The sequence below is a fragment of the Triturus cristatus genome, chromosome 1_2 (assembly GCF_964204655.1).
Source record: "Triturus cristatus chromosome 1_2, aTriCri1.1, whole genome shotgun sequence".
NCBI lineage: Eukaryota > Metazoa > Chordata > Amphibia > Caudata > Salamandridae > Triturus > Triturus cristatus.
Genome location: NC_140580.1, coordinates 1,016,899,332 through 1,016,909,397, shown reverse-complemented (window position 1 = coordinate 1,016,909,397; position 10,066 = coordinate 1,016,899,332). Strand labels below are relative to the sequence as shown.

Here is a 10,066-nt window from a genome sequence, read left to right as displayed (position 1 = left end):
GGTGATAGACAGCTTAAGAGCTCGTCCCCAATATGGATTGTACCACACCTCGGTAATTTCTGCTTGAAAGGTTTGGGTCGAAATCCGAGAGCACAACTTGGGAACAGTGCTTGCACTGACACGTATGTTCTACCGATGCTCTCTTCCCCTGTTTTTCTGACCGCTAAGGGCACTTATTTTGTATGTTATGAACGCGCATATACATGGTTACCCCGTGATTTTTCGGGTACCTGTTATATTGCGAATCTTTTACCACCGACTTTCACAGTTGCCTCAGACTATCACAAAACTAGAGTTGTGAGAGGCGTTATTAGCAAAGAGGATACTGCCGGTCAAGAAGCAGGAGACTTCTTTAAGGGTTTCTTGCCGTTTTGGGGACCTATGGTTAATAGTAGGAACCTAAGACAGTTGACCCGTGTAGTTGAGTCGACTGCTAATATTACTGCAAGTGCCCTTGGTAATTTAACAGCTGAACTTCAGGCGGATAGACTCATGACGTTGCAGAACCGTATGGTTCTAGATGTTGTTCTTGCAGATAGAGGTGGTGTGTGTAAAGTTATCCATTCGAGTTGTTGCATTTTTATTCCTGACAATGCTCCAACTGTCTACCAAGCCATCTCGAAGTTGCACAAGATTTCCGAGTCCATACATGTGGACGAAGGTAATTGGACGCTTCTAGGATGGTTTTGGGGCCTGATGTCAACTTGGGGTTGGAAGATTCTGATGATCGTAGGGGTTGTTGTAACGTTTCTGTTCACGTGTTGTCTTTGTGTGCAGTGTGGTCCTGCCTTATGTGGCCTCTGTGCTACAACGTGTATAAGACGGCCATCTGTTACCAAGGAGACGTTGATGAATAGAATGATGTTTCAGCAGCAGCTGAACGATCTGATGAATATTGAAATAGATTCCGATCTTGACTAGTGCTTGCCTACATGAGGGCAAAAGGAGCGTCTGAGGTTCCGTGTGGGACGGAACGACACTTTTGAGTGGTGACGAATATGGATGAGTTTGGTGTCTACGAACCGCAAATGACGAGTATAGTGGGTGTACTCAGTTTCGCTATGCAACCACGTATGGTTCGTCTTATTTTTGGGTTTGTTCATCCGAACCCTCGGGTTCCATTTTAGATACAGCATCCATTTTGTTTCTTGCCCTCAAGTAGCCAGCGAACTGACTTTGTCCGCTTCGTGACCCTGGGATTCCCAAGCTTACACGAGGGACACGTGTTTCTTTGAGGGTGACTTTTTACGATGAGGGAAATGACACGGCGAAGGCAGATGGCCCCGCTCGAGGCTCATCTTGCCGTGCCGGTCTATTGTTTCAGTCATGCATACATTGGACACGAGGTCTTTGATCCCGTTATCAAGTTTCCTTTATTACTCCCAACACTCTTTCCTAATCTGTTGTGCATCCTTGTCCTTTCTTTGCATCTTTTTTCGTCCCTTTTCCTAATGTGTTTACGGTCAGGATGGAATGTGTTTTATTGCAGAAAAGATATGTTTTTACAGTTGGGAACCGGCAATGCTGTTGTAATTATGTTCCGGCCCCCTGAAACATGAACACGACTCTTTTGAAGTTTATTGTGGGAACTGAGTTGTAACCTTTGTTCGCCATACTGTGCAATGGCAAAAACGTGTATAAAAGGAGCGATCCACTTTTGCAAATCGAAGCAGTCTCCGAGAACCTACACGTTGTGTACTTCTTGTGACCTCTGTATCCCTGCAGTAAATAAACGCTGATCTCTGACGTCACTGGAAGTGTCCCGTGTCTCTGTGTTTTGTACGCCAGAACAGGTAACCCACGAAGGTTTCAGGTGTTGTTCCCTGGCACCGCTGGGTCTTAGAATAACCCAGTCCTTCAGGAGTAGTCGTACACAACTTTGCAAAAGTTTTCCAAGTAACCACTAAGTACTGTAGCTGTCAATGCTTGTTTGTTATGAGAATGAAAATTGATTTATTATTTGCTCAATTATTTATATCTCCAGAACCCTCAGATGAATTTTGTCCATTTCGGTGTCTAAAAAGTCAAGAATATTTACAGCTATTTTCATAAATTGGTGTTGGAGTTTCATTATGTCCCAAGATTTGTTTCTTGTTCAACTGTTTTAATGCTTCTAGATGGTTTGCGCTTGTTCCTTTGACCAGCCTGACTGCTTGAAGCCACAGCTACCCAGGGCTGAGCTAAGGTTTTGCAAACAAGCCTGGCAGGACTCAAAACGGGTTTGCGAGTTTATTACACTGCACATCCTATGGTGAGGTTGAACAACTACACCACATAATAAATCGCTTTCGTCACACTAACCTATTGGATGAGCTGGTGCCAGGTCAAGGAACAGGTAATGAAGAAATAAAATGTCGGGCGGCATCACAGCACGCAGCCATTGACTATGGACATTCAGTCTCACCGCTTTCTTTCTCAGCTCTCTCTACTCACTAATTTCATCCTCACCCCCCCACTCCCCCTCCACCCACACAAACGCACACTCATCACCCCAGCTGAGGCTGGTAACAAGCAATGGACAATTATCTGGACTGTGACATCAGTGCACTAACACTGTGAACACGTGGAGGAGATGCCAAGCTCCCTGAAGTGGTCGAATGCTCCATGTCAGCACTGTGCAAACCCTCAGTGTCCGTCAATAACTGCAGAATGCATGTAAGGTAAGCGTCTTCAGTGTGAGAAAGACTGTCTATGAGCGTATCGCTCTTTAATAAAACCACACTGCGCAGAGGAAGCGCGGCTAAGGAAGGAATTTGTTTTGCAGTGTTTCCCCAGTGAAAGTGGCTGCAGGGGGGCTGTGCGTATGTGCCTCATTTGCTGGGTTTGCTCTGCCTGGGTCGCTTTTGAAAGCTTGAGCTTGCTTTCCTTAAGGGTCTTCCTGGGCTGTAAGGGATGGAGGGGGGGTGGAGGTCGAGGCTCTTTTGATCTCTCTCCTATTCTTGTCAAGTGGTCGCTCCTCTGCGTCTGGTGAGCAAAATATGAGGACTTAATTTAAACTGCAGCTACTCCTCTCTGTGGTGCGGGCTACCGACTGACGTCACCAAGAGCCCCCGTGACCCACCACGCCTCAGGGGGATGTTCAATAGAAGCAGGGTAAGAAGACAGAAGTGTCTTTCACTGCCATATTCATAAGGAAAAATGTGTTTTTTTATTATTATTTCCAGTGCAGGGAGTGTCTTTTGTTGTATTTATTGGCTCTGCCGTTTATATACCGCTACTCCAGCTGGGGTGTCAAATGTCACAAGTAAAAATACAGAGAGAGCTCCCACACAGCCTGGCACTGTGTGTGTATATTTAGTCGCCCAAGATGGCATGTGTTTGAATAGACACTGCGCCAGTGGCTAGTGTGAGGCGGCTTGTGGCCTACTTTCCTGAGTAGACTTGAATCACATTATTTACCCCTGAAAGACCGTATTTCGTGTGCCACTGAGGGACAGGAAGGCCCTTTGACAGGAGGACAAAGGAAATCCGCCTTGGGTGAGTGTTTTGTGCGCGTGTGTGAGTTTGTGTCAAACGGTGCCTGCGTGTTTGCATCTGTGCGTGTTTGTGCGCGTGGCTATGCGTGTGCCTCTGTGTTTGCACTGAGGGTATATACCTGTTTTGGGGTGTATGCATGCATGTGTGTTTGTGTGCTGAGCGTGTGTGTATGCCTGGCTGTGCTTGTGCCTGTGTCTTCGTGTGCTTGGTTGTCATCAGTTCCTTCTTATGCACCTTTTCCTGTAACCTTTGTACGTTATTGCTGTTCGAGACAGCCGGTCAGCTAACAGCCTCATGCAATGACATAGGACTAAGAAGATAACTCGGGGGTGTGGCTGTGACGTCATGGGATTCTACCCACCAGGTTGAAAACGGGATCTTGACCACCCGCAGCGCCACTCTTTGATGCAGTGCGAGTTCAGCTGTCTGCAGAATCCGTGCATTTTAAGAGGCTGGTGGGCGGTGCCGTACGAGGGCCACCATCCTTTCCCGACCTCCAGCAGAGAGGGGAATCCGGCCCTGGAACAAAGGCTTGGTGCATGGAAGCCGCCTCTTCCGGGATAAACAAATACAATTTCTTGCAAGCGCCTACTCAGATAAGACGTCTTCTAGCAGCGCTCTGGAGCAATATTCAAATGGGAAGGGGTGTTGGCATTATTAACTAAGCATATTCACCTAGGGGAGAAGGTGTGGCGTAACGGGCAGAGCTGATGCCTTTGGAGCTGCGTCTCCTCAACATCCTGTGATTCTGGACAGATCACATAGGGGCATATTATCAAGCCAGGCGATAACATTATCGCCGCTTTAGAGGCAGAAAACTGCCGCTAAAACGGCGATAATGTGCTCTATGGAATTCCAATTGAAGCCCATGTTAGACGTCCTTCACATCTAACATGGGCTTCAATTGGAATTTCATAGAGCATATTATCAAACCCATTATCGCCGTTTTAGCGGCAGTTGTCTGCCGCTAAAGCGGCGATAATTGTATCGCCTGGCTTGATAATATGCCCCTTAATCTCCCCGCACCTATCAAAAAATGAATATGTCCTTTTGTAATGTAACTGGTGCTCATGTAAAGCGCTCCAATAGCTCTGGGTCGGCTTCGCGCTATTTAAAACTGCAAATAAGAATAATAACTTGAAATGTAAACCAATGACGTCAGTCCACAAGTACATCGGTGCTGGGGGTGATTTGTCCCCCCTCCTCCCTACGCGTGAGTTCTACCCCCTTCCTCCTGTTCATCTGCTTCACTTTTGCTTGTGGAAAATCACCCCCCCCCTCCCTCCCCCCATGACGCACTTTGCTTCCTTCTATAATGATTTAGTGGGTGTAGAACAAAAGGTGTGGTGTGTTAGTGCAATAGCGCTCCCAGCTTCAAGGCACTTGAGGGCGACAATGGCTGGTTCGCGTTTCCTGATTTAAAAATCATGATTTCAGCACCCCATTACGAATATTGTTCCAGCACCACTACTTCTTACACTGCCTCAGAACCAATATATAGCACGGTAGTCTAATATTTCTAAAGGCACTGATGCACCAAGCTCCAATTTTTTTTATAATTAATAGTGAAAGTACATTACTGTACAGCAGAGAACAGAAGGCATTCCCTCAGGCTGTGTCACCTCCTTGCAACTGACTCACTTGGGTCTTCCACAGGAACCCGGATTTCTGCAGCCTTACAAGGCCTTCCTTCTGTAAAGTGAAACACTTTTGTGTGCCTGTCACTCTCCCCCTCTCCTTCGCCTACCCTCTCCCTCCTTTCCCTCCCTCCCGCCTCCTCCCTCTGTCTCTTACAAGCCGGAGCAGCTCTAACAAGAGGTTGCTCCTCTAATGAAAAGCTGGCCTCCAGGCGTCCCATTACAAGGCAGCGAGGGAGACACGGGGCTCAAAGCGCAGCTATATAAGCCCTGCAGGGGCTGCCTGGCTCACCACACGTTGCCTTAACATCAAGCAGCACCCGTCGCGCTCTCCTCGCGCCCCCCCAGCCCTCGCGCGCGCACCTTCCACTGGGAGGCAGCCCCACTGAAGGACAGCGTCACTTCAAACCTCCTCGAGCCAGGTGTGTGATGGAGCCTCGCGACAATAGGAGCTGAGTCGGGTCCACGTGCCAGGTAAGGCAGTGATCCCTGCATTCAATGGAATTGCCATTCGCTGGAGATTACCGAACAGTTTAAGTGTGCACTATTTATTCTAGCTTGCAGGTACATACTGCTTTGTTCCAGTGAGCAGGTGGAGAGGCGACCCGAGGATAGGTTTTAGGTGGTCCACATTACTTTTGTTTAGTACGTTTTTCATGTAGCGGTGTACACATGGCCGTTAAGACCACCTATTCACAGAGCGGTGAAGTAATTTGCCCAAGATCACACAGTTTATTCAAGTGGTGATTTGGGGATTATAACTCCCTTCTCCTTGCCTCGCAACCAAAACCTTAGCCACTTTTCATATATTCTCCTGTTTCAACCTCTCCACACACCCACCTTTCAGCAGAGATGGTTTTAACAGCGCGTGCTTAGCCTGCGACATGAATCTTTTACAGACCAGCGCGGGAGGTAACAGTAGCCTTGGGTTTCATTGCTCCTAATGAGACCGTATGTGTTCGTTTCACGCCAGTGAGATGTGTTCCCCTCCTCCCTTCCCGCATCTTCTGGTGAGATGAACAGGGATGTCGTAGCCTGCTATCCTGGCCATGTGTCTCGATGCCCTGTCTTTGTTGTTCCAGGATGGTGTCAGTTCCTTGCACTTATTGACTTGCACCTGTTGTTTTTCTTTAAACCTATAAAAGAAGAATGGGGGTCTATGTGGGTGGGAGGGGGTATTTTGAGTAATTCTTTGCTGCTATTAAAGAAAAGCACGAGGCGCTGGCGAGGGACCGACCCTCCCTTTAGACAGGTGACAGTCCCCAGGCTCGGGGCTCTGTCTGCACAAACAGCTGCCCTGGCAACGACAAGTACCACTTCAGCAAAGTGCAGCCGTGCGCCGAGCTCCGTTCGAGGGATGTTTTACTGTAGCCTGCCCTGGCAGCGAGTCTGCCTTGGCTGGCATACCTTGTATGGCGAGTGCTAGACAAGGGGTGCGCCACGCAGAGAGAGGGGTTCTACCTGCGTCTTTAACGCACATTCACAAGCGGCTCTTAGGCTTCTCGGTTTGCATTCGTGCGCGCTCGTGTGTGTGTGCACGCGCACTCACTTGCCGAGGACACTAGTTTGTTCAACTCTGGACCACAGCATTTGTATTGGGTTGAGTATGCTGGAAGAGAACACAAAGGTGTTCGTTTGTGAATACACACCTCAGAACAATGGGATGTTCACTAGGTGAGCATGCTGGCGTGTAGTGTGCTGTTGATGTGCAACTCGTGAGCTCACACTCACTATATGAGCTTTTAGATGGCCATTGTGTGAACACACTAGTTAACAACGTTCCCTGAGTCACACACACTCACTACAGACTCTTGAATATTCACTGTGAGCAGGCACTCACAATGGGCTCTTTGATGGTCTTTGTGTGATTACACACTCATTAAGTATTTGTAGATGCTCAGATTATCAATAGACACTCACTGTATGCCCTTGTCTGGTGAGTGTGAACAAACACGCGCATGTGCTCCTAGACGATCACCGTGAACATACAGACACTACAGACTCGTGAGTGTGCAGGGTGTTAGCTCACGTTCCGGCTCAGGAGGCTCTCGGATGATAGTGTGACCTCATGCTCGTGGAAACGCGGATTTCTATTGTATGGGCGCGCAATTTGAGGACAGTGAGATGTCAATGTGTGAGAACACACTCGTTAACAACAGTAAATGTGTAAGTGTTTGGGCACACAACAATGACTCCAGGGTGACGTATGTATGCAGTGCTCACCCACAGAGGATTTTGGGATGTTTTGTGTAAGAGCACGCACACGTGACTGCCAAAGAGGAGTTCAGGTGTGAAAGCCACGATTCAGGGCGTGTGAGAACGCACACATGAAGGGCATTGGGCTGCTGATTGAGTTAGTACATACTCTCCGTGGTAGGTGTGAGCTCACTGACTCATACATTGCACCAGAATACTCACTTGAGCATTCACTCAAAAGAACCAAGGATAGCACTCGTACAACCGCACGCTCGGGGTAGAGGGGAGGCAGAGTGTTCGGTGCAAGAGACTGATGCTGGGCGGGGTTCACCCTCTTGTGAACAAAGGAATTATGATGAGCGCGTGAGCGTATACTTATAAATAGACATTCATGGATGCAGAGTACCCCTCGACTCTACCTGTGTCAGCAGACATTATTGAACTCCCGAGGATGCTTGGCGCGTGTTCTCCCACTCACGCAAGACGTGTGTACATGCATGTATTAAATATCTCTGGATGTCACCTAGGTGAGTACATTCTCCCGAACAATCCATGCAACCCACTTACGAAAAACCCAAGTGTGGTTTCTGGTGCGCGCTCTTGTGTAACCAGGGGTGGCGAGTGGGTGCCCGCTCTGAATCCAAGGATAGAGCCTATTTGGTGTCAGCCAATGAACGGCTTGCTTCTTCTACCGCCCTGCGGCTGCAACGGATGAACAGTTTAGTGCACACTGGCTAATACTCACACGCTTCCGCGTAATTGCTCCCTTCCTTCCATTTCTAAAAGTATTTTGGAGTGGCGACTTGAAAGAATGTTCTGCCCAATTATTACAGGTCACGCACGCCGCCTGTGCAGGCACACACTTGTTAACAGTCCGAAGGCGGCATGTTGTAAGTGCACACACTCGTGAAACGCAAGTGTTGGGGGCGTGCTAAAGGATGCTATTGTCTTAACCAGCCAGAACGCCATCTGCTTGAGTGGATGCTCGTGAACAGCCTTGCTGCACCAGGTGTGTGGGTCGGTGTGATGTATGTGCGTGCGTGCCAACAACATAGTAAATCAGGGACTGTGTGCAAAGACTTCTGTGCAACCCAGGGAAATGTAGATGCATGTGCACCGACGGGGGGAGGGGGGCATTCTAGATGCGCGGTTGTGTGCGTGAGCACTGCACACAACACATACCTCTCTGGCGGTGCCAGATGTCTCCCGCTGGAGGTCGGTGGTGCAGCTGCACACTACAGTAGCGTTGTTTGAACAGATGCGGTCCATCTCCCATGCTGGGGTGCTCTAAAGCGTTTCCTTTGCACGAGTAACGCGGCACTACACTGTGTACCTTAAATACTTTACAACCTCGACTGTCAGAAGCCATTCATCATGTGTGGCACCCGTTCGGAATGCTTTGCCAATAATTACAACGTTCTAGCCAATGTTTTATGATTAATAACCGCCCGCCCCTCCCCCACACACAATTACATTCACAGACGCGCGTATTTATTTAAAATGGAAAAAAATGTTTTTACAAGCGAACCTGCAGAAGTTACTCGGAGCGGAACCCACTGTGTGGCAAGATGGTCTTAACAAAGGCATGTGTGTGTGCAGCGGGAATTACTTCCAGAAGGCGCCCCCTGTCATGCGCAAAAATTGTACTCTCGGGAATGTGCTTAGAGCAGAAACGCATTCCAGTAGGAGCGAGGCGCTAGAGTGTGGAATGATGTCATTATCAAACGTCCTGTGAGGTGGTTTTTAGAGGGAACGGCTTGCACTGCTATTGGGGAAATTAGTTTTGAGTTTTCACCTGGAAGAAGCTCTTAAAAATGGACTCTTATTCTACTGTGGAAGGCTGCTAATGTGGAAATATGGGTCTAATACGGCAATGGCTAAATTACGAGAAACGCTTCCATGTGGCATGGCAGGGGAGCGGTGTTCTAGCAGAAATTGGTTCCATACTTACAGACCCTTAGGGCTAGATTAGTGAACTCTACAGAGGCGGATTCCAGCATTGCACCTACATTCACGCCTACTGACCAGTGTGAACAACGCATTTCCACCAACCGACCAGTTCGCCAATGCAATGGTCAGTTGGCGGCAATATCATTTTAGCCCCAGTCCGTCAATGAAGACTAACTTTTACATTGGTCGGTTGACGTAATGGTTACACCACAGTGAGCCAATGGGACACCAGGATACTGGCTATATTTCACAAGTGATAACTTTCCCTCACTGCCCTGTTGTCTGGTCAACCAAACCACTGGAAATATACACTGTTTTATTTTATGTACACTTGAGTGCCACTGCAAACATTGCCCCCTACCAGAGGTGAGCACGTTCACTTCTCTAGTCAACCTTCGTGAAAGTGGAATCGTGCAGAAACGCGAGCGTGCCAGGCTTAGCCACTGTGGCATCCCCATCAATACCCACCATTAACAACAAACCTCCTCCACAGTAGACATCGCATGCGCACGTAATCCAAAAACCATCTCCAATAACCCTGACTGACTGCAACACTTACAGCTAGCACTACAGACGAACCCTGGGCTCCAAGAAGTAGCTTCCGACCATACGCAGAGCGCTTTAACGCCTCCCGAGAGGTAGCAAGCGCTACATACAACTATAAAACGATACGAGTGATTCCACCGAGGATGTGCCTCGCCCCTCTTTACACCGACGCTGTGTTCAGTTAGTTTATCAGTAGACAAGGTCTACCTCAACTCCACCTCTGTGAAGGCCACAGACACTGAAGGTTAGACATCTCCAGG

General features: G+C 48.4%; 1 protein-coding gene across 4 annotated transcripts in view; it reads left to right on the top strand.

The window, feature by feature from the left end:
* The first annotated feature begins 5,294 nt into the window (after window positions 1-5,294).
* TNC (tenascin C) overlaps window positions 5,295-10,066 on the top strand; it is a 152,052-nt gene continuing 147,280 nt past the window's right edge. For all 4 annotated transcript variants that reach the window (XM_085612018.1, XM_085612010.1, XM_085611999.1 and 1 more), the window contains exon 1: window positions 5,295-5,588. The gene's annotated coding sequence lies outside the window, so the exon portion shown is untranslated. The remainder of the gene's footprint in view (window positions 5,589-10,066) is intronic.